General features: G+C 43.4%; 1 protein-coding gene across 2 annotated transcripts in view; it reads left to right on the top strand.

Annotated features, from left to right (window-relative positions):
• mAChR-A (muscarinic Acetylcholine Receptor, A-type) overlaps positions 1 to 21,669 on the top strand; it is a 272,404-nt gene that overhangs the window by 234,555 nt on the left and 16,180 nt on the right. The window contains exon 1 of one of the 2 annotated variants that reach the window (XM_086986709.1): positions 7,900 to 9,793. The exons of the other annotated variant lie outside the window; for it this stretch is intronic. The gene's annotated coding sequence lies outside the window, so the exon portion shown is untranslated. Of the gene's footprint in view, positions 1 to 7,899; positions 9,794 to 21,669 lie in introns of those variants that run through there. 2 annotated transcript variants of the gene reach the window in all.

The raw sequence follows: 21,669 nt of genomic DNA, 5'->3' as shown, positions 1-21,669 counted from the left end.
TAGAAAAATACGACATATTGAAAAAACGGTATTTTTTTTTTTTTTAAATAACGTTTCGCAAACCACGGGGAGGCCTTAACCCTAGTTTCTGCGTCTCTGTCATCGTCAATAATGGATGTGAGGTATAACGGTGTCATGCAAGAAGGGTGTTTACCACTGTCAATTCATTAACATTGACTGTTCAATGTAGAGTTTGTTTCGCGCATTTCGGCCATAGTCGATTTGTATAGAGCTGTGTGTATAAAACCCGCACCACACCTCCAAACAGAAACCATAAAGTTTTGCAGCGGTGTTAGAATGCTGCCAGACCAGCTCAGTTGTATCCGTTTACCGATGTGCGGTCACTGTTAAAGAGCTTTGTCACCGGTTTTCTGCTACCTATGTAAAAACACACTTCGAATACAGTGTCCATTGCAAAAATAGCGTTTCCCTATAGAAGGTGCGCTATTTTGAAAAAAGACATCGCATTTTATTCGGAACGACCTGATGTATGTTCCTCTACACATATATATATGTAGCATATATATGCATGTATATACATATACATACAGTGTACGGCGCTTATATTGAAACGTTCTCCTATACCTTGTTTCTAAGGCTGTATCTAAACAAACGCAAAAATTTTAATTTTTTTGTGTTAATAGACCAGATGATCACGTGTACTCAATATAACCACCATCCACCGTACTTGAGGCTGTTAGTTGCTTGCAGAATAATCCTCCCTTAATCCGCAAGTAATTTTTCAATAATCTTTATGTACCAAACGAAACTGGTAGGTGTAGAGCCGTTCGTGTTGCCTGAATACGCGGCAGACAACCTAGTGGAGTTACATTTTTGAATAATAGCAGCTTTTTCAAAGTTCCAAAAATATAAGAATTCCGAATGGCCAAAAGGTCTAGACGGTGCAAGATATGGCAAAACCGCTAAAGCTTGAAAAACGACCCAAGTGGCAACTGATATTTCCCTCTCTAGGAAAGCCGTTAATTCCTGTATAAAAAATCCAAGTGTATCAAAGGAGCATTCAGGCCATTGTGATGATTTTTTTAGCTCCTTGAATTCGAACGTTATTGGGGATCTTTTGGTCTCCCTTATAAGCATATTCCTCGGATTTTTCGGAAAGCTGCACGAAAATGTAGAGCGTCAATTTCGGGAAAAACGTGTGGTTAAGTTTGCTAGGGTTTATCCAGCACAAAGAGATTGGATAGTGGGTAATCTTAGCTCACATTGCAAAAACGGCGTGATGGGTTTCCTGTTTGGTTCTCGAAGGACTGACTTGTTTCAGTGCCAAGAGTACCGGACGAACGTTTGTCGGCTACGATAAACAGCCCGCCAAAGTGCTTCCGATCTGGGTGCCGCGCCTTGTGCACATACACATGAAATATATGGGCAAAACAAAGGTTCTTCTACATATAATCAAGAGAAGCCAATGTGGGCGTATACACGAGAGCTGTCAGCCGACATATGTGTCTTATTATTTTCATTGTCATAGATCTATTAAGAGTACGCGTTCCATGGTGTGAGCGAGAGCGCGGGTTTTCACGTAAAACTAGAGTTAACGCATTCAGTTCTTCATACAACTTCGGTAACAGCGCTCGTTGTTTTGCCATTCTGCATCGGCGTTTCATAGCACTAGAAAGTGATAGAACACATTAGGTATATATTTATAGTTGCTGGATTTATTATTATATCTGCTCCGTAATCAGATGAAATAGCCACGTACCATTTATGTAACGTAAGGTTTGGTATTATATTTCGCTTGTCTTTCTCATCGAGTGGTACAACGGTGTGACATCGTTTCCTAGTATCATAATAGGGTTTCCTAGGCTGTCAGTCCTTCGTAGTATATACGAATTTCGTGTAGGTTGGCAAATACCGCAATGTTTCATCCAACAAAATCTTATAATCTCTTTAAAATCAGATGAGAAGTTCTAAAATAACGAGCAGCTCATTTCGCACTATATCTCTATGTATGTAAGCGCAAAGGCGTTTATATGTAAGCCTCAAGTAGTGTACCTAAAGCAAGCATCTTAGCGTTTAGTTACTTGGTATTCTCCGACGTAGATTGCCCCGAGCTATGAATCACAGCGTAAGATATCCAACATTATATATGAAATTACCCTTGACCTATACTTTTTGCAGCGTAGATTAAACTAGCTTGGTAGCAAAGAACAGGAAGCACAATAAAGCAAAGACGATACGCTTAAGTAGCTTTGTACTGCTGAAAAAAGAAGATTTTACTGCTAAATTTTACCTGCTACCTATGGGATTGGCAAGCAGAGATGGATATCTCCGCTTGCCAATCTCATAAACTGAGTACCTAGGATCATAACAGTTGTCGCCAGAGATGACTAGCGGAGAAAAAGTTACTTCTTCCTTAGAGACTAATTTCTAGTAAGTATTATTACATACAACTCTATGAATGTCTTTCTTGTCTAGAATTGTTTCTAAAAAGTTTAGGTAAAACAATGTGGAGCATGTCACATTATAATGATGCTAAATAATACATGGTTTTCGGTAACTTGGCCAGCTTAAGAGGTCGCAAAGGAGCTTCGCTAAATGTCACTTCGTCGATAGGTTATAACATACTGAGGGTCAGAAGAGGAGAGGTACGGCGATAGGGAGGCGTCTTTGATCTTCTTAGATTCCTTTGTTTTGCACACGGCTCTGGTATACTGAAGTTGAGTCTGCTGGCGCAAAACTTTGCGCTTCATGATCTTAATAATTTCACATTGATGGCCGTGTAACACTTCAATTTGTTAGGAGTAAAGACGCTAGAATTCCTGGCGGCTAGTGGCTTGGCAAACATGTATATCTAAGGATTTTTCGCGCCATTCCCTTGGTGAAAAACACCATCTTTTAAGATATAGTGTTCTATTGTACTGCAGCAGCTTTATAGAAAGCGTTAACTTAACGCGCTTGGGTAAAGCTTACGCCCATCAATATTTTTTGCGAAGCAGTGTTCTTCAATTTTTGCCGCACTGTGTATAAAATGCTCAGATCCAAAGGGGTTCTTGTTCATTTTTGTCGTGTATACATATATTTTTCTTTGAATTCTCTTGATATTCCCGAAGATCCGATAAGATATCTCGGATGAACTTGCAACTTCAAGCGCTGTTTAAAGGAAGAAAGAAAGACCTAGACAAGTTTATGACCTTTACTGAGAAAAGGCCCAGTCGGCGCTTTTCCATCTTTAGTTGTTTATGTTTTCTTACATTTTTTTAACGACAATCTGACGACCTTTTTCGAAAAATTCGTAATACAGATTTTTAAAAATAATTCAAAGGGACAGCAAACGCAGGCATGTCTAGATTTTGCAGTACAAAAAAAAGGTTCATTTAAATAGATGCTGTTAAAGTTATGTAATTAAAATGAATGTATCAAAAATACAGTTTGGGTCCGCTAATAGTTCTACTATTAATTCGTCATACAAAAAGTCTAGTTTAAGGTAGAATTAGGAAGTTTTCTATAGGAATTATTTTGTTTACGAAGCAAAGAAACAATTCAACCCCAATAGTTTTCACTAGAACTTACGAATACGTGTAATAACATCCTAGCATAAGTACGAGCATCGTCTCGTAAAAGTTATACGTTCCGAGCCAAATTCACCTAATGACTTTGTTTTTCGGTTTATGCGAGAAACAATCATATTTTAAAACTGATATGTCCAGTCTAAAGAAGCTATTAAGAAGAGATAGTATGGTACGTAAGGCACACCTTATCGCATCTGCATATACGAGCGCATACTGTGTGGCAAATGTACCGACGTGTTGAAACGTATGTGTCATAGTCGTTAGTAAATAATATAACCCGCTCGAAATAATTATTGTACACTGTCGATGTTTTGTAACAATACGATTGCGATACTGAATTACAGTCTATACATGTGAAAAATAATTAAAGTTAAAGTTGACATCAAGAAAAACAAGTTGTTAAGCCGAGCCACAAATCTATAATAATATAACCAGGTGTTGAAACAAGACCATTTAATAACGTACATGCTACAAGTTCCAGTTATTTTAGATGTAACAGTATTTCTAATCATTACAATTATCTCTCATTATTAGGGTGCCATCGAACCCATCTGACGTGGTCGTTGGCGACAAAAACCCATTTGTCGATTGCCAATGGCGTCGCTAGCTGTTGCTAACAAGGATTTTGTAAAAATGCATCGTACTATCATTATAATAATGGCATTAGAAAGCTCATCGTATTGCATGGCAAGTACTCAATGTAGGCCTGTTATGCGCTTTCGCAGATTGTCCTACGTTTGTAGTCGGGACTGTTAAGTCAATCAGAATACTCTCAGGTTATCCTTATTGTCCTTCGAATGGCCCTTGTGTCCCGAAGCGTTCAGCCCTGAGATTCACGAAGTACATGTTCAACACAGGCACTCGTATAGGACTTTAATGGCAGAATTTACTCAGGTACGTTTTATAGGAAATGTTAATCCCAAAAAAAAGGGTTAGATGAACATAGTTGTGCATATTTTTGTGTTTAGTGTACTCGTGTTCCGCCTCTACCAGTATATTATGAAATAAGAGACTTTGCGAGAACGTCAACGAAAACAAGTTATCGTTGTTTGCGTATACCTCTATGAACTTTGTAATGCAATTTATCTTGCAGAATTGTCTGATATAATTGCCAAACGAATTACAGAGGTCGTTGATGGTGGTGTTCACAATTAGAACATTGTATCACTGCTCTATAACCTGTATCTGTTACAGGTGTATAATTGTTAGACATGGCTTGTGTCAAAAACATTAAGTAGATGGTGTTATATTTGTGTTTTTATAAAGGTATTATAACGACGTTAAATGTATTCCGCACAGCCCACTAACAGATCCTAAAGATCGTCCCCGACCGTATCGCTACAAGTGTGTAAGATGCTTAAGAAAACAGTTAATATTTCTGTATCACGATATTCGCTGGTATATCAGCGCAGTCTCAACTCAGCTGGCGGTCGACTTGAAAGGGCTTTTCACTACTATATCGTCAGCAGGCCACCCTGTCGTTTTTGTAGCCAGCCGCCTGCTGCGGGGTTGAATTCAAGCTTTAGCTTGCTTCCTCTTTTCCCCCAAGGGAAAAGGAAGAAGACGGAAGACATGTGAAAGAGTTGGGTGGACGCAGGAAACATTGCTGTGAGTTGGTTGTCGTTGCCGAACACGGCCAAGAAGCGAAACTATACTGCGATTTTTATATTCAGCAACCAGTACTACCTCTTCACGTCATAAACGTTCTTCACTTTCTTCGACGCTTCTTGCCTTGCTCTGTCTTTTCTTTGTTCGCGTCTCTCCGTTATTTGTTCTTTTAACTCTATTGACATTTGCCTCACTCCTCTCCCAATGGCTCAATGTCTTCTTCTGTCAACCAGTTTGCGCTCGATGCGCGAACGAACTCCATCACTTGAACGCTTCGAGCTGCAGTCTTCTTCGCTGCTCCAATCGCTAGGCCGTTTTGTTGCTTTTTTACTGACCGTCTGTCGTACGGAAGCAGCGTGTCTATGTTCGGTGTTTGTGGATGCTAACGCAAAGGCAACGGGGAGCATCTGCGATTCTGTCGCATTTGCACTGCGTAACACTAACAGTTAGCCGTCTGTGGGGACTGAGATAGAAAAGGCGGTAGCAAAGGCGGCGATGTTTACGTAAGGAGTGACTTTGATTGTTACGTTAGAGGGCGGCACTACGAATAGCTTCGCAGAGTACAATTTATCACGGTAGAGTCCCTGGTACCCATTTCTCCCCGATGCTTTCTCTCGCGCTGTTTCTGGTGAGTGACTGGCGGACCGAGGCGGTTCCCTTATTACGTTAGTGCCAGTTGCATATGAACCAGTGGCCAGCTAAAAGGCCGTGTTTCCCCCCCCCCCCCCTCTATCTCTCGTCGCAGTCGTTGCTTGTCTACCTTATTCCCGCTGTTGGTGCCCATAACCAACAAATCATGTCTAGTAGATACACGAAGAAATACGTCCTCTCAAAGTTATGCACACACAAATGCACTTATCTACCTACTCGTATAGGCACGCTTCTGGCGTGTCCTCTCTGTGTGTTTTCGTCCTGGCTTTCGAGTCTTACGCTAGCGAACAATCGGTATATAGGTTCAAACCTCGAGTTACCTCGGGTGTTATGAGTTGACACAGACCTAGATACATTTGACATGCCGTATGACTAAGCAACGGACCTAGTGCAAATAAAACGACTTTCTATTACTCGAGGCTGTTGGTCGTTCCCTTTGACCGCCGGGTCTTTTCTCATTTCCTGTCGACCCCCTCGTCTGAATCGCAAATATTTCGTTGGGCAAACCCTTTAAACGAAAGGACGGAACAGGGCTTACGCACCTAGTGTGGCACGGCGTACAGGATCCGTGCGACAGGTGTATCGATGCGTATGTTAATGGAAGAGCGTCAAACGTACGTGTACAGCTATTCTGTACGTGCACATCTATAGAAAGAAGCGATCGAGTCTCGTCCAAGGCGTTTACGTTGAACTGGTACGACACTGTAGGAATGGTGTTTAAAGCTACAGCAACTGACTGTGGAATGAAAATAGTAGATCATAACAAGCAACAATTGTCGAGATTAGAAATGTGCTCGACATTATTACATTGGATAGTCAGTTGTTTACCATTGACCATCCTCTTCTTTGATCTGATGGCAACGGTAACTAATAGTAAGTAATAATGCTTAGTTAGAGAGACTTGAACTTCAGAATGTTGCTTAGTGCTTAGTAAGCCTCTAAGTTTGCATGGCGCATTACCCTTTGTTCACTGGCTATCGGTCCTTCGCCGACTAGCGCTTCATTGGAACTGATGCCAGTGTCACCATCTACCACATTCCTTCATTGGTTAGCTTTCAGATGGCAGTACCGTCGATTGCCGGTTGAAACGCTAGGAAATCGCATCATCGTGCTTCCTTTGCGCTCCCACTTGTATATGTCTTATAGAATTACCTATTTAAATACTTCCCACACACAAAACCCTTGACTCTCTGTTGTCCTGCTCTTTTCCCTTTGTCTTGCTTGCACCCCGCAACTCGTCCCTTTCGTCACTGTCCGTATGTTCGTCCATCATTTGAGGGGGACGGAGGTGATGATGTTATGCCCAGCAGCGCTCTTCTTCTGCCTGCTAGTCTCTCCCCTTTGCTCCTTTTGACGCACCTATCAAACCTCTATCTGCGTCGCCGCATGACACCGCCGGCTTCTCCTTTTTGCCGTGTCCGTTGCTTCTGCTTCGCCTGGAAGATCACTAGTACCACCACTAATAATGGCAGAAACGGTACGACGATTACTGGCGACCGCTAACGGCTGGCAGTGACGAACACGAAACCGACTCTGCGCGGCTGATGCTACGATTGTGGTGCGATGCAAGGAGAGCAGAGAGAAGCCCTAGCGGAAAGGGGTAAAGTGATATTCCCGGGGGCTATAGCTTCTGTTCTCTAATGTTTGTTGCTATTCCTCGCCCTGATACGGAGAGCCAGCCGCCCCCACTAATCAGCATTCGTCGTTTGAGCAGTACCAGGTTTAGCTGTCGATCCCGCTGTACCGTTTCCGCCTTCATCTCCCACAGCGTCGCGCACCCTAAAAGCACTGGCTAGTTTTGCTCGTCGAACAGATGACCTACAGAAAGCCCTTGATGCTGCGGTGTTTGTAGCCACCAACCAGTCCATCTGCCTATCCATTAAGCAGCAGGGAAGACAGCGTGAGCGAGAAGTGTTCTTTTGCGTTGTGATCAATCCGAACAGCGGCCACACTTGTCCGCTCATCCGTCTCTGCTGCAAACGTTACAGCTGCAGCGGCTGGCTACTTCTTCGAATGCCGCCAGGTTTTCGAAGTAGCCCGCCGCCATGCGTTGCAGGGACGGACCCTCTCTCACGTTACGGCTACTAATGCTCGTGCTTACACACGTTAGTTGTCCAACGTCTTTTTCTGCCTGTCGGTGCGGTGAGGTTCACACAGCAGAACACAGCACGGGGAAGAGGAATAGGAGTATACATCCGTCGCGTCAGAAGGGTGCCAGCCTGCCAGACTTGCGCTGATACTTGGACCGGTGGCAGGAGCGCCAACCTACCATAGCAAAGCGTGATTGTAGTTTGCTTTGCTGTGGGCTGTGACCCGTTCTGCTCCGGCCTGCTTGTTGTGCCTTTCGCCTGTGGTGGTCCTGACCCTCCTGCAGCCCTGGGGCCCTGCAGTGTACGCTAGGCTGCTGCTGAGGCTCGTTTGCCACCGCTCCAGCCGCCGGCGCCGCCGCGGTCGTCAACCATACGACAACCCTCCTCTCTAACGACCCTCTCTTAAACGAGGGGTGGATCTGGGGCGGCGTACTTTCGCCCCCCCATCCGAGCCCCATTTTTCTACTAGCTGCTTCATCTCCTCCCAGCAGCTCTGGCTCCTTGGAATCGTGGACCTAGCCAGCTCCGACAAGAGGAAAGCCATGATGACCACGTAGACAACAGCAGCAACAATAGTTGGAGCAGGAGGCGCAGTTCAACCGCTTAGTGATTGGCTCAATTATTACTACCGAACTCCACGGCCGCGACCGTCATCAGTACCACCTATACCGCCGAACGGTAGCTAAAAACGAGCGAAGAAGCAGCGCGCGGATTTGAAAACACCGCTATGGAGCTGGTCGTCACCTCAGTCGAAACAGCATCATAGATACACTTCCACGGAGCTAAGAACGAGATAGTCCGACACTACTGCAAGAACAACCAGCTCTATTATTAGCAATACATTTTTCTCTAAACACTTCAATTACACATTCTATTGCCTCTGCTGTTGTGACGACAATTACGGTAGCACCGTTACAGCTTGACTGCTATTCTCTGCTACTTACTACTATTCGACTAATATGACTAGCACAACTGGTCGTGTGTACATAATACCCTGTGACCAGCCCACAAGATAGTTTGGCTCGACGTCCACCTTAAGTTCAGAGAGCATCGTTTGCCTGCGCTAACGTTTTGGCCGCCTCTTTTCCTTTGGCCTTCTACTGCCCACCTTATCTCTGTCTCTAATTCCGTCTCTTGCTTCAGTTCTGTTTTCGAAGTGGAGTAGTTAAGAACAAATGCTTCACGAAGTTGTGCTGTCAATGTATGTGTGATACCAGCCGCCCAGGGGGTCTGTGGATGAGTGAGTGTGTGTGTGTTGAGGAAGGGGTGTGGGTCGGTCCGTCGATCTTCTACCGTCTGTCGTTCTGCCTATGTGACTAAGTGCATGAAGCAAATCGTCACTGTTGGTGTTGTTTGGTATGCTGTTATGCACTGAGTGACCCATCCAGGATAGCTGAGTGCGAAGAACACAATAAATGAGGATATACGATAGCAGTGAATGGGAAATTATCATTCTACCGCTGATACACCAATCACACAACTGATTAACTCTGGTGCAAACGGCAACAAATACCCCAGTGAAGAAGCCAAGACCAAAGAAACAAATAATCGAAGAAGACCGATACGTTTAAGACAGTGTAGTTTACTCGCATCTAGGTTCAAGCTTTGCGACGGCGATGATGTGCCTCGACGACGCCGGTTATAAAGCTAGCCCAAACAGTTTGGCTACAAGTTGAATTAACCGTTGGAAAGAAAGATAAATAGATCCAACATCGTAGGTCGCAGTTTGTACGCGACTGCAGTAACCTGCGCACGACGGCAAATCGTTCCGACGCCTCTCAAGCGGCTTAAACCAGCAAGCGAGCTGGCGCCGGGTACGAGGCAGCGGCAAGGACATATCAACGTGGAGGGATTAGTCTTTCAAAGGATCCCGTCAAGGGACTTTAAGGACGCCATGTTTCGATGAGGCTGACGGTATGTTTTCAACCAACAACATCCATCATACACGAAGAGAACAAACTTTCACCATACCATTCAGGATATCATGAAGGCGTCCCACTATCTAGCTGGCTGACCCTCAAGCTATAAGGAGTGCGTGGAGAAACGTTCGCGGAACGCATAATTGATTGTTTTATTTTACTATTATCCACTTGGGTATGCCTCAGCTGTCTTGTTCGTCGGTCGAGTTTTGCAGCTGTAAATACGGTCGTGTCCATTTTGTTGCGTAAATTCCATATGGCAACAAAATATCGAATCTTTTTTATGGCCAGCTTTTTTTAAGCCGTGTTATGACAGATAGTTGCCTATGTGACACAGAGGCTACTCACAGATCAACTTTTTTCGTAATGCATCGATCTCTCACGTCGAACGTATATCCAGTATAACAACTACATAACCATCTCTGTAAACGCACCTTGATTGCAGACCGTTCAATTTCCTATAGGCCTGGTCAGTATTTGTGCCTTGATCGTAACAAAACTGTACAAGCATAGCGATCTTTTCTGAACCTTTAACTCATATTCAAGATGTTCTGACTTTGATCTGGGTACAGGTATTTAGACAAGCTTAGTAAATATGGCAATGCCAACTTTTAAGTGACACCAGCTCATCCGACACGACTCACACTTACCGAAAAGTATACTCTGAAGTGTTCTAGGCTGAAAAATATCGAATACCTTTTCGACAATCCGGTATTGCTGAACACGAATTTACTGAAGCTTTACCTGCTTATCACTGTACTAGCAAAAACGCGGTTCGTGATACCGCTACCTGTTATTTGTAACAAGTCGCCACTAAGGTCCCTATGTAAACAGGGGAAACTATTGAACCACTTGTTATGAAAATGAGGTTGTTGAAAAGGTTGGAGGGCAGTGGGGCAAAAAGCTTAGTGCATAAGTATTTTTGCCTGCTTAGTAATACTGGTCACCTGTCGCAAGTAGTTTTGATTTTGATGTTGAAATATCGTCCCGGAAACCTAGAGGCTTCAATGTTCGTTTTATGCTCGTTAATATGTTTTTCCTGCATAAGCTCTCATTTATTGACGTCAGCAGTACGTAACTACTGTTTAGGCAAGTGTGTTACAATATTTCAGATTGGAACAAATACTCAGGCTACTAACCCAAATGTTTCAACAGTCACGGATCATTTCCATTGTACTTTTTGTTAATTTCCGTATTCATTAAAACGGCGTTTCGTTGCGTACGTCCCCATCATATCCATAAATCGCAGCTGAACAAATAGTACCTGTTTCCCATACTTTAGCCGCGGTTACGGGCCGACGGGGATTACGCGTGGCCGCTTCGATTTGTCTAAAATGTTCACTGTGTTAGTTCACTATTGTTGTCTATTATATCCAGGAAAAGCATAAGCCGGGACAGGTATAGATTTTTTTGATAGCACTATCTCCGATTTGACAATTCAGGAGGATCAATGCTCGTTCCAGCAAATTTTCATTTTCAGATTTTACGTTTTTTTAATAAAAGGCCACGATTCTTTGTTTAGTTGTTGACGAGGGCAATTTCGTTCAGATATTTTTCTAAAAATAACTAAACAGCCAAAGAGGCTAATTTCTCTGATTAACTCCGTTGAAGGATGGCGACCTAACAAGATTAACATAATAATAGATAATGAAATCTATTATAAATTCGGTAATGTATACGTTTTATTATACCTAAACGTGTTGGCTAGGTCAGATATAACACTGACTCAAATTGGTCCTTCCAAAAATCAAAACAATTAACAAAGCTTTTGGTAACAAGGATCTTGTAACAGATTCGAGAACAATATGGTTACTGTCTGTCGATTAGCTGTGACACGTGATGGACGCATTTTTAGAAGATTCCTGCAAAATTTTTGTGGGACTACCTATTTGAGACCTGTGGCTTTGTGTCGACGTCTGTTATCATCGAGCTGTTTTATATACGTTGTTTTGTAGTAAATGTAAAACCTTTAATCTTTACGTCGCTCGGAAGTCCGATATCCACTAGTGGATTTGCCCAGCCAATCCTTTCTGAAGTCGGCGTCGACTTTGTTTTAATCGCACCTTAAAAAAAACAGAGGCAGCCGAGGCCAGCTCGTATTTCTCTTCGTCGTGTCTAGACCTCGCTCAACTCGGAAAGAAGAGTCCTTGGCCTATCTCCAGAGGCCCTCAAGGCGATACGTCGAGGACCCTTCTTTTACTATCTTACGGGAAGGGAGATATCTGAAGAGAACGCTTTTCTTTGCTAACCATCGGGATAAGCTAGCGCTCTTTAGCGTCACTTCTCTCTGAGTCTTTTTCCTTTTAAGAGAAACCCTTGTCTAATTAGAAAACACCCTTTTGTATTGCTTTACTTCCGCGAATAGAAGCCTGACCCTTTACTCTTTAAACAAACCCGATGCCAACATCTACTAGAAAATTCGTCTTATTTATTCCTTGTTTAAACTCTGCATATGCAACGTTCGGCTAGCAGTAAACTGACCACGTTCGTTTCCAAAAAACTCTCTTATACTGTCTTACTCTCTTATACTCTCTTATATATATATATATATTTCTCTTATACTGAAACCTTAGATTGGCCTCACATTATTCATCTAGACCTTCAAGTCAAATGACAGATGATATCGATTCTATTACATTCTATCCAACCGTCACGCTTCTACGTCTTGTATGTCTAGATTAATGTATTCAAACGGCGCAGAGAAGTATTTTCTATTAGATTTGTTCAGCGTTATTTTGGTTTTCTAAACCTGACAAACGAAAGATTTATTTCATTTTACTCAACCCGTGTCATATGCCATTCGTTAAAGTGGTGTTAACCTAACCTCTATAGTACCTTTACGTCATTCGCATGTATAAAATTCAGACGATACTAAAAGTGCTTTTTGCGAGTCCCAATTAGAACATCAGCGTGACCATTTGTCCTTCACTTATGTAGGCCTGGACATCACTTCAAGTTAAATTGTGTGTTTGTTCAAGGAGCGACCGTATTCACGTAGACCATTAAGTCTTTCTATCGTACGGTATTTTAGTTCTTGCTTTTATCCACCGAACAGCTCAAGGCTGTATCTGTGTCTCCCGAATTTCGCATATATTAACGAACATACCCCCTTGTTTTTAGATTATACTTGCTACACGACACGTAACACATTAACTCACTACAGCTTAATAAAATCAGTTGTAGGGTGTAGCGACTAATGACTAATTACGGCAAATAGTGTGTTCGTTTTCACGAAGGCTGTCAACGATCAGTCACTGAATAACTGTTGCGCATTTTCGGTCGCCATCGCCCATCTGAGCTATTTGCTACAGAGTCGTTATTTATTCGCGACGATGGTTGTGGCCTAGTCGCTCTCGGCAACTTACAGGGGCCAGCCCGGAACCAGCCGTAACCTCTAGGGCACCGCGTCCTTCACCTTGCAACACGCGACAAGGGATTTTTGTTTGCCGATTACCAATCCAAAGAGCAGGGCATCGCCAGTCCTACGTGACGGTCATTTGTACGGTAGCCCCCATGTCATTGTTGTTGATACCAGCGACGTCTCGCTCACAAACCTCCAGGCCTGATGGAGCCAGTCGGCAGGGTATCGAAGACATTGAGGCGCTCGTTATTTTCCCCGGATAGTCCTGCTCCCATTCTAGGCTTGCTTTGCTATGCCGGGCGGGAGCCTCTATCCGTTTACTCTTCGTCCCCTGAAGCCTCACTCTCCTAAAACCCACTAAATTCTAAGGCAGTCGACTCGCCTCGACGTAGCCCGCTAAGAGACCTGGACTCACATTAAAAATCCTCTGCGAGGCGTGGTAAAACGTACACAAGTGACTTAAACTATGGAGCAACATGCGCGAGGATCACGACACACTTGATGGATACACGCCCTTGTCTCTTCTCATGAGGGTTCGTCTATCCCTTGATATTCTCTGCCTGCTCTTTTTATATTGGCCTGCAGCAGGAAGTGTCGTAGAGTCAACGAGGCCGTTGAGGGAAAACATACGGTATATAGGGCAGCTAAGCTTAATTACTTAATATGAACTTCGCATTCTTCGTGGAACCGCCAATAAAGTTCACGTATTGAACCTCTGTTATTTTTTGTCCCAAGAGCTTCCGCTACTCGCTGTCGCTAGACCTACCGTTAATACTACAATTGTTGCTATTACTCAAGGTTCGTTCGTTTTCATTCGGCTTCTCGTTTGGCCTCCAGATTTTTTGTCTCGTACTTGGTCTACTACCACATCTGTTTACTACATATCTATTTCACGATAAAGAAGCCTCACGTAACGGTATCAATTGAAATACAACCTAACTGGGATACAGCCTATCTATATAGTGGCCGCTCTATGCGAAGTCGTCGGCCAAGATGAAGCGATATGATGATTTGTTGGAAAAGTAAATTATATAAGATTGCCTAGTGATTTTTTCCTGGCATCAGCTGCAGTATGTATTTGCTTATTTTCTACTGCAGACTAATTATTCTTATTAACGAATCTCTCTTGCAGTGTTCAATCATCTCTTTAATACTGTTTGTGGTTTCGTTGCAGATGACCCAAATATCGTTAGCGGCATGAAATTTGATGTCAGTAGCAGGTGTCGTTTTGATGGGGGTTCCTTGGCTATTATTAATGCAGTTCGACCCAACTGGCTATAGTGGTCCCGGAATTTTAAAAATAACGCCCACTATATGTTTGGTCATGAGCCGTTACCGTTTGATCTTTAAGAGAGACTCTGAGGCACAAGTTCATTAGGTTAACTGGGCGGTTCCCTTAGTCCAACAACTTGAGAAAAGTCCATTTACTTCACTGCACCTTGTTGATTGTGAATGGAAAGGAATAGCCGCTTGATGCAACTTATAACCCATTTGACCGCTGCTTCGTTATTTGCCCTTGTGACATTCGTACATGGAATGGCAACGAGGGCGGAAAGGGATGCAACGATAGGGGATGCGGCGCAAGTTAAAGCCGGATACGACTGCCCCGATAATCAGTTTGAGTCCCTAAAAGGCACGAGTCGTATGGGAGGGTATTTACACACGTACACACACTGATTTACAAAGAGCCCCTCAGGGTGCTCACTGTGAAATACAGCTCGTTAACACGGCCACACGGCTACGAGGGCTAAGCATAAAAAGGCTGAAAAACATTATACGTGCACGAAAATGAAGAAAACTTCCCGCACGGAATCCTTTGGCACTGTTGATTCAGAAACCCCTTATTAAGTCGTCTTTAATTTTCTTTATCCCTTTGTCTTACCGTATCTTGCGTTTGAATGCGCTAGAGATGAGGAGTAGCAGAGGCAATAAAGCCTTGAAATCGAAAAAGCCTTTTGTAAGCTTCCAGCAAATCGGACGATCAAAGCTTGTGACTTCGCTGCTTGATGCTTGCGCGGTTTAGATGGATAGATCAAGAGCCAGTAGGCGGTCCAGGATACCACTAGTCGAAAGCTAACATGACCACTTCGCTGGTTTGCAGTATTTATGCGGCTGGACTGCACACATTTATTTTTAGTCAAAAGCATGATTAGTACCGGTCGTCGTAGTAACAGTGTAATATCAACAGCATGCATCGTCTACTTTTTTTTGTTGGTTTGCAGTATTCATGGTCATCGTCATTGGCGACGTCATTCAAAATGCTCTCTTATGTGATAGTAGTTCGTTTCGTCAATGGCCGTGTTCGAATAACGGCAATGAGCAAAGGAATGACTGTCGGATGGCCCGGGTTGGCAGGAACGTGATTGCTCGCAGACCGCTAGGCGACTGCTTATGGGACTGGGAACTTGACGACGGTAACACGGCAATCGTCACTGCTGCCGATTTCACCGCCGCTATTACCCCGAATCCAACACGGCCGAAAGCCGAAGTTGGAGAGGCGAGGAATCAGCAACGGTCGGGAATGGACCAGCAAATCGGAATTCGATGCCTCTCTCGATCCAAGAACGACAATGGCAAGGCTGTTTGCCTCGCTTTGCCGTCGATTGGGTTGCCTTGCCTAAAACGCAGAAAGGCGGGACCAAACTGTGGCCACCCGGAGCATGGCAGCAGACGATTGCTACGATAAGTGACTTGGTGGGTAGCTGGTCTGCTGGCGAGAGCAAAGTTGCTGATTGCTACGTAATGGTTTACAGCTTAAACTGGGCAGCTGGCCGACCAGGCGAATAGAAGAATTTGCTACGATCTCTATTGAGCTTTGGAATGCCTTGACCAGAGTTGCAATAATGTTGAGGCGGACGCAACTCTGGGGGGAAACACGCTGTTTTTTTGCTTACCGCTCAACAGTAAAATGCGGCTATTGTTGATGCCGATGATAATGCTGCTGATGATGATACTGCTGCTGTTGTTGTGAAAATAGGCAACGAGTTGAAGGCCCGGGTACCTGAGGTTTTTTTCCTAGCCGTTGCTGAAGCCTCGCTGATGTGTTTAGGTTTGGTTTGGTCTAACGGCGCTGGTCCTCGTTCGCTGCCTGTTCCGTCGCGTTCTATTATGTATACATGTCCATCTTTCACGTAGCATATGTTTACGTAAAATACCACAGGTGGCCTATTACCAAAAGAAGAAAAGTGTGTGGTATAATTGTGCATGTTTGTCCTCGAAACTTTCATGCGGTTACTTGTTTTTTCTTGCAAAAAAAAAAATAAAAATAGAATATGTTATTTACTGCTCTGAGAAACTATTAAAATAATCTGCTTTGTTACAGACCATAGCGGATGTTCTTGATGTCCACCCTGCTCATAACTGGGCATTGTAGCCTGTGACGTTCAGCAGCCCATAGCGCTAGGAGAGCTCTGAAAGGTGGCATTAATTCTGTTCTGCACCGCTTTTCGCACGAGGCCTGCAGGCTGCACGTCCTATTTCTCGTCCCTGGTCGTTATTGTTTCTCAAATAAATTTCCGGTATAATATCGATATGCTAATAAAGACATAGTGAATGGTTGAATTTCTATTCTTTGTCTTCACCTTATTTGTTTCCGCAAATCCGTTTTTCAGGCAAAGTTGCCAGGGGCTGCTCCGCACCCGGAGACACTTGTTTGGTTCTCTCCATCTCTCCGTCTCAGGCATTGACATTATATACGTTACGGTAGCGTTTGTCGACGAAACTTTTAGACGTTTCCGGAAAATTAGGACCTCCTTAATAGTAGTTGATACCCAAAATGGGATCAAGGCGTTGTACCGCTGCTGATCTGTTCATCGTTTATTGCACTTATGTTTACTTCACGAGGAAGCTCTCAGAGAGCGTGACAATAGTCAGCCCGTCCGCATTTTCAATGGCATTTCTGAAGTCAACTCAATGTTTTCTTATCATAGGTCGTATTCCCGCTAAGTTATGCTGTTTGGTCTTTCAGAAATAGAGAGCTTCATATTTATTTCATTTAATTCAGCATTTCCATTCCTTTGCCATCGGCAGAGCAGCGGCGATGCTGTCGATCGTCTCTCCCTGCAACATGCAGCCAACGAACGAAAAGCGTAGCGAATAGCGCTTGAAGACGTTAAGTGTCAGACGAGAGCTCTTAAAGCCTTTTTACCTTGTAATCTGCTAACTAGCAACCTGCAATTACTTCAACGCGTAATAGCACCGTCTCAGTTAGTTGACTCCACTGTCGCTGCTGCTACCGTAACGAAGGCTACTGGGCGAAAGGCCACTCAGTCCTGGGACAGCATGTGCTAGCCAAGTTCCTTCGAGCCTTTCGGTGTCTGTATTACTGAGTGAACCAAATATCCGTTTGGGCAGTCGACATCGACCGAGTAGAGGCTCTACAACGATAACTTCTGCATTTTCTCGATGTCTTCCTATATTTGGTGTTCCATCATATTGTTCGTTTCCTTTGCAACGAACTTCGACTGACTAGATGAAGCAACAACACAGTCGATGAGCGTATACGCCTTAACGCAGTTTTGACACAGTCATAACGATAGATCGATGCAAGACCTCCGTTAGTTAGATGCTTTCTCTATAGACAAGCGATTAGTTCACTATAGCAAATAGTCGCAGCTGGGAAAAGAAGGCTATACAGTTTTTGTAGTAAGAACCACAGTCGTAATACTACAGCAGAAGTTTGGCGATGCTGATTATGTCGGCGAAATGTTCCGAGACTGTTAGTTAGCCAGGCGATGGCGACCAATTGGTGGTGTGAAACTGTTACAAGCAGTTAAGCACGTTTCTATAATTTACCCGCAAAATGCTAGTACAGTTCCGTCCGTGCTTTCCTACCATTCGGTTTAGGGCTGTCTCAAACTATGCCCAAGGCAACAATGGAATAAGTTATAGTAAATAGTTGTCGTTGCATTGCCCGTGCGACGTGGCATGAGTAAAAAGTACGGTCGGTGACTAGCAACGAAACACGGAAAAGCTTTTTTTGTCTTTCTACGCAGAAGGTTTGGTTGAGCGCCGGTAAGATCCTGTCTAGCGCTCTTGGCTAGCGCAGCTGCTGAAGACGACGGACAGAAGGAAAGGGCGTGAGGTCATAGGCTTAAAACTCAAGGGAATTTGCGAGAAAACCTCCTGTTCGTGGTCGTTCTGATGCGGGTGGATCTGCTCGACCGGAAGGTAGTTTTGGCAGGAGAAGTTTTCAGCTTGCTCACCCTACTCTCCCATCGCATTGTCCTTATTACTTTTAGAATCGCGAGCACTGGCGAACGCGCCAGTGGGCGTAAAACCTCTGAATGCGAAAAGCGGGCCTGCTGGTACTTCAGCCGTTGCAGGCCTTTGCCACAGCTAGCTTGGCAAGCATAAGAAGAAGAAAAAGTGGAAAAAAGAGCTAATCCGACAATGGGCTAAAACCGCTTGTAGCATACCCCTCAAAGGTTTTACCCTTTATTCTAACCTCAGTCTTTCCCAAGCGTACTATTTTCTATCTAGGACACCGTAACACGCCTCTGGGGCAGGTAGCAAGCAATACAGCTTAATAAAGGCGCATGGTACAGAACATATAACCTATATCCTTAAATAGATCGGTGTTTCGCTGGAACTTGCATATTGCCTACCTTATAGATATGAAAGTACATAATTTTGCTTTGCCTTTTAATGCCAGCGGCATTTCACACTTTTACATGACCTATTAAGGCGGTGTTTGTCGTTAGGACAGGATCGATTGGGTCTTTCATGTTTGTCGGTTTCAATTGCTTAAGATATGCCCAAAAATTAGACGCACTCGTTAGATTGCTACAAGTTTGGCTTCTAATCGTTTTCAGTAAAATGAACCTCATTATATAACAAACGTTCGCTATACGATTGACGCAGCTTTTTTGAGAACAAAAAGCAAATTTGCCCAAAAAAATAATTTATAGTATTTTTCCTCGAGCGTTTTATGGCACTAAGTATTCGAAATTCGTCGAGTACTGGCAAACTATTATATGTGTTATTTTAACCAAAAATGATCTGTATTTAAAACAGAAACATGGAGGGTAAGATCTACGATTAACAGGATATTATGTCAATTTTTTTGCCTATGCATTCATGTGAGATTATTAATTATTACCTATAGAATTGTGTTAACATGACTAAATCCATCTGAAAGCTCGTCCACGGTTACACTTTACAGCTTTCGCTAAATCTTTAGTCGTTATTGAAAGAGCTGAGAATAGTTACGAAAATTGTATATTTTTCTAATTAATATCATAGAGTACGCGTTTGCTACACGGAAATCGCCAAAAAACGTCCCTCAGTACTATATTCTTGGTAAGAAAGTACTTTTAAACCGCTAATAGGTATCGCTGCTTCTGGGTTGCCCATTCATCACAGCTCCAGAGTTGGGTTCGATACTGCAGAACGGATAGCTTTATGTCTATCATTCAAAATATTCATCTTGGCTTAGTAAGTGAAATTCATGTTTGTCAAAACACGAATTAAAGTATCAAACGACTACGTAAACCCGTGTATCATGCATATATAGTACTTAGATTGAAAGGGGAATTTCTTCAATGTGTGATGTAAACCCGAGTATAAACCCGAGTGACTCTCAAAATTCTGACAACTACTATTTGTGTAACAGCATACGCACATTCATATTGTAGCATACAACGATGTAACTTAAATCGTGCCTCATTTGTAGCTATAGTGTATTTCGATATGTTATAGTACTCATTATTCATCACTTAGTGCAGATAACCCATGTGTGTACATGTATAGGACGAAGCAGGCGTTCAAAAATCTCAACAGTGGCCGGCGATTTAGATTACTATAGCTACGATTAGTGGGTGGCGGGATTAACATCGAGGGAACGACGAAACGTCGCAAGAAAAAAACATTTCCTCTGCTTTTTTCCATTAGGTCTGCGTGTACTGTGGGTATAGACTATTGCTAACTCGCTACGCCTCTTGCATATTGCACTCGTCACGGTCAGTTCTGGCTTGCATGCCTCATGTCATTCTGTAGACCTGTGAAAAAGCTGACACTATCGTCATTTTGATGAAAGTTTTCGTTTACGTTTTTAGGCGTTTACAGAGCTGAAGTTCTCGGGATTTTAGACACAAGAACTACATCACCCTGCTGAATACGTGCGGGTTGTTTAGAACGGCCGACTCGCAAGTTATTTGCAAGACGTTTTATTCTTTCAGAAGATTTCAAACGAACGATTTTATTTACTGATAACTATTTAAACCAATATTTATCGGCAGATGTCTGACTTAATAGACGAAAAGAAAAAGGGTCCCGCTAAACGCGTAAAATGCACATGACTTCTTTTACCATAGACGACCCTAAAGAATCTAACGCACACCTAAATTTATATATTTCGTTCACAGCTTATGCCCTGTACATCAGTGAGAACGCTCTAAATGGACCACACTTGCTGGTTCCCTTTATCGCTCACTGTTCAATGTGATGATGTTATTGTTCCCGCGCCGTTCTGCCGGTGTTCCTGCCGCTCCTGTTTTTCTACCCGTGTAGCCAGCTATAATTCATCCCCTTGCAAGCAGCCCCACATCCAATGGTCGTCTGGATATCGGCCAGCCACGACCGACCGGCGGCCAGCAATTCAGTTGCACCCTAAATTTCTTGCAGTGCTCTCCTTTTATCGAAGAACAAGAGTTAAGAGACCTCAGCAGCGCCTGTTAATCATTCCTAACCTTTTTTTGAACTTGCGTCAGCACTTCAGATCGCTCTTGACTTCACGCTATAGCCGCTGTTTCGTTTGTTGCTTCAGCTGCTAGTAGTAAATGGTAGAAAAAAAATCGGTATTGTCCAGACAAGAATTAGGCAAATGATTGAGATGGTACGGCGAGCAGCGGTACATCGACCGCGACATGGCGATCGCTGTGGTGGCAAAACAACCGCTGGAAGAAAACAATTGGATGCCTAATACAAGAACGCTCAATTACTGTTTGTGCTCGCAATAGGTTATCCTGGTTCCTCTATCCGCTAAGCACTACCTCTCGTTCTGTGTTCATCCCTACGATCCCTTCTTTCCCCTCTACTGCTCACGACAGTTTCTTGGCAAGCGCATCACGCCTTAAAAAACGTGCTTTCATATCAATCCAGTCAAACGACATCTAAGACCGTACAACATACGGCATGCATTTATGAAAACGTTCTTTGCGCTGGCGGTACTTTCTGCTGTTTAACGACTTCAAAACTGCACACTAAGAAGCTTTGCAACCTCTGTTAATGACGACCCAATTTTCAATGAACATTGACTGTATGAACCGCTTTTTTGACTCACGTCACCGATAACGTTTAGTTAAAATGTAAGAAATAAGAAAAGTTCGGCATTGTTTAATACGAAACTCATATGAGAGTAACTTGGTCACTTATTCAAGCCAAAAGTATCATTCTGAGAATGCTCACGTAAATTTATCATTATTTGCAGTAGACATAGGCGTAAACAAAAGACATATGAAAACGGTAGACACGAGGGCATTATTAATGCTTGATGAGTTTGCGGTATGTGA

Source organism: Varroa destructor, unplaced genomic scaffold (assembly GCF_002443255.2).
Source record: "Varroa destructor unplaced genomic scaffold, Vdes_3.0 BEIS01000004.1, whole genome shotgun sequence".
Taxonomy (NCBI): Eukaryota; Metazoa; Arthropoda; class Arachnida; order Mesostigmata; family Varroidae; genus Varroa; species Varroa destructor.
Note: the sequence above shows the minus strand (reverse complement) of the source record. Positions and strands in the feature narration are given on the sequence as shown.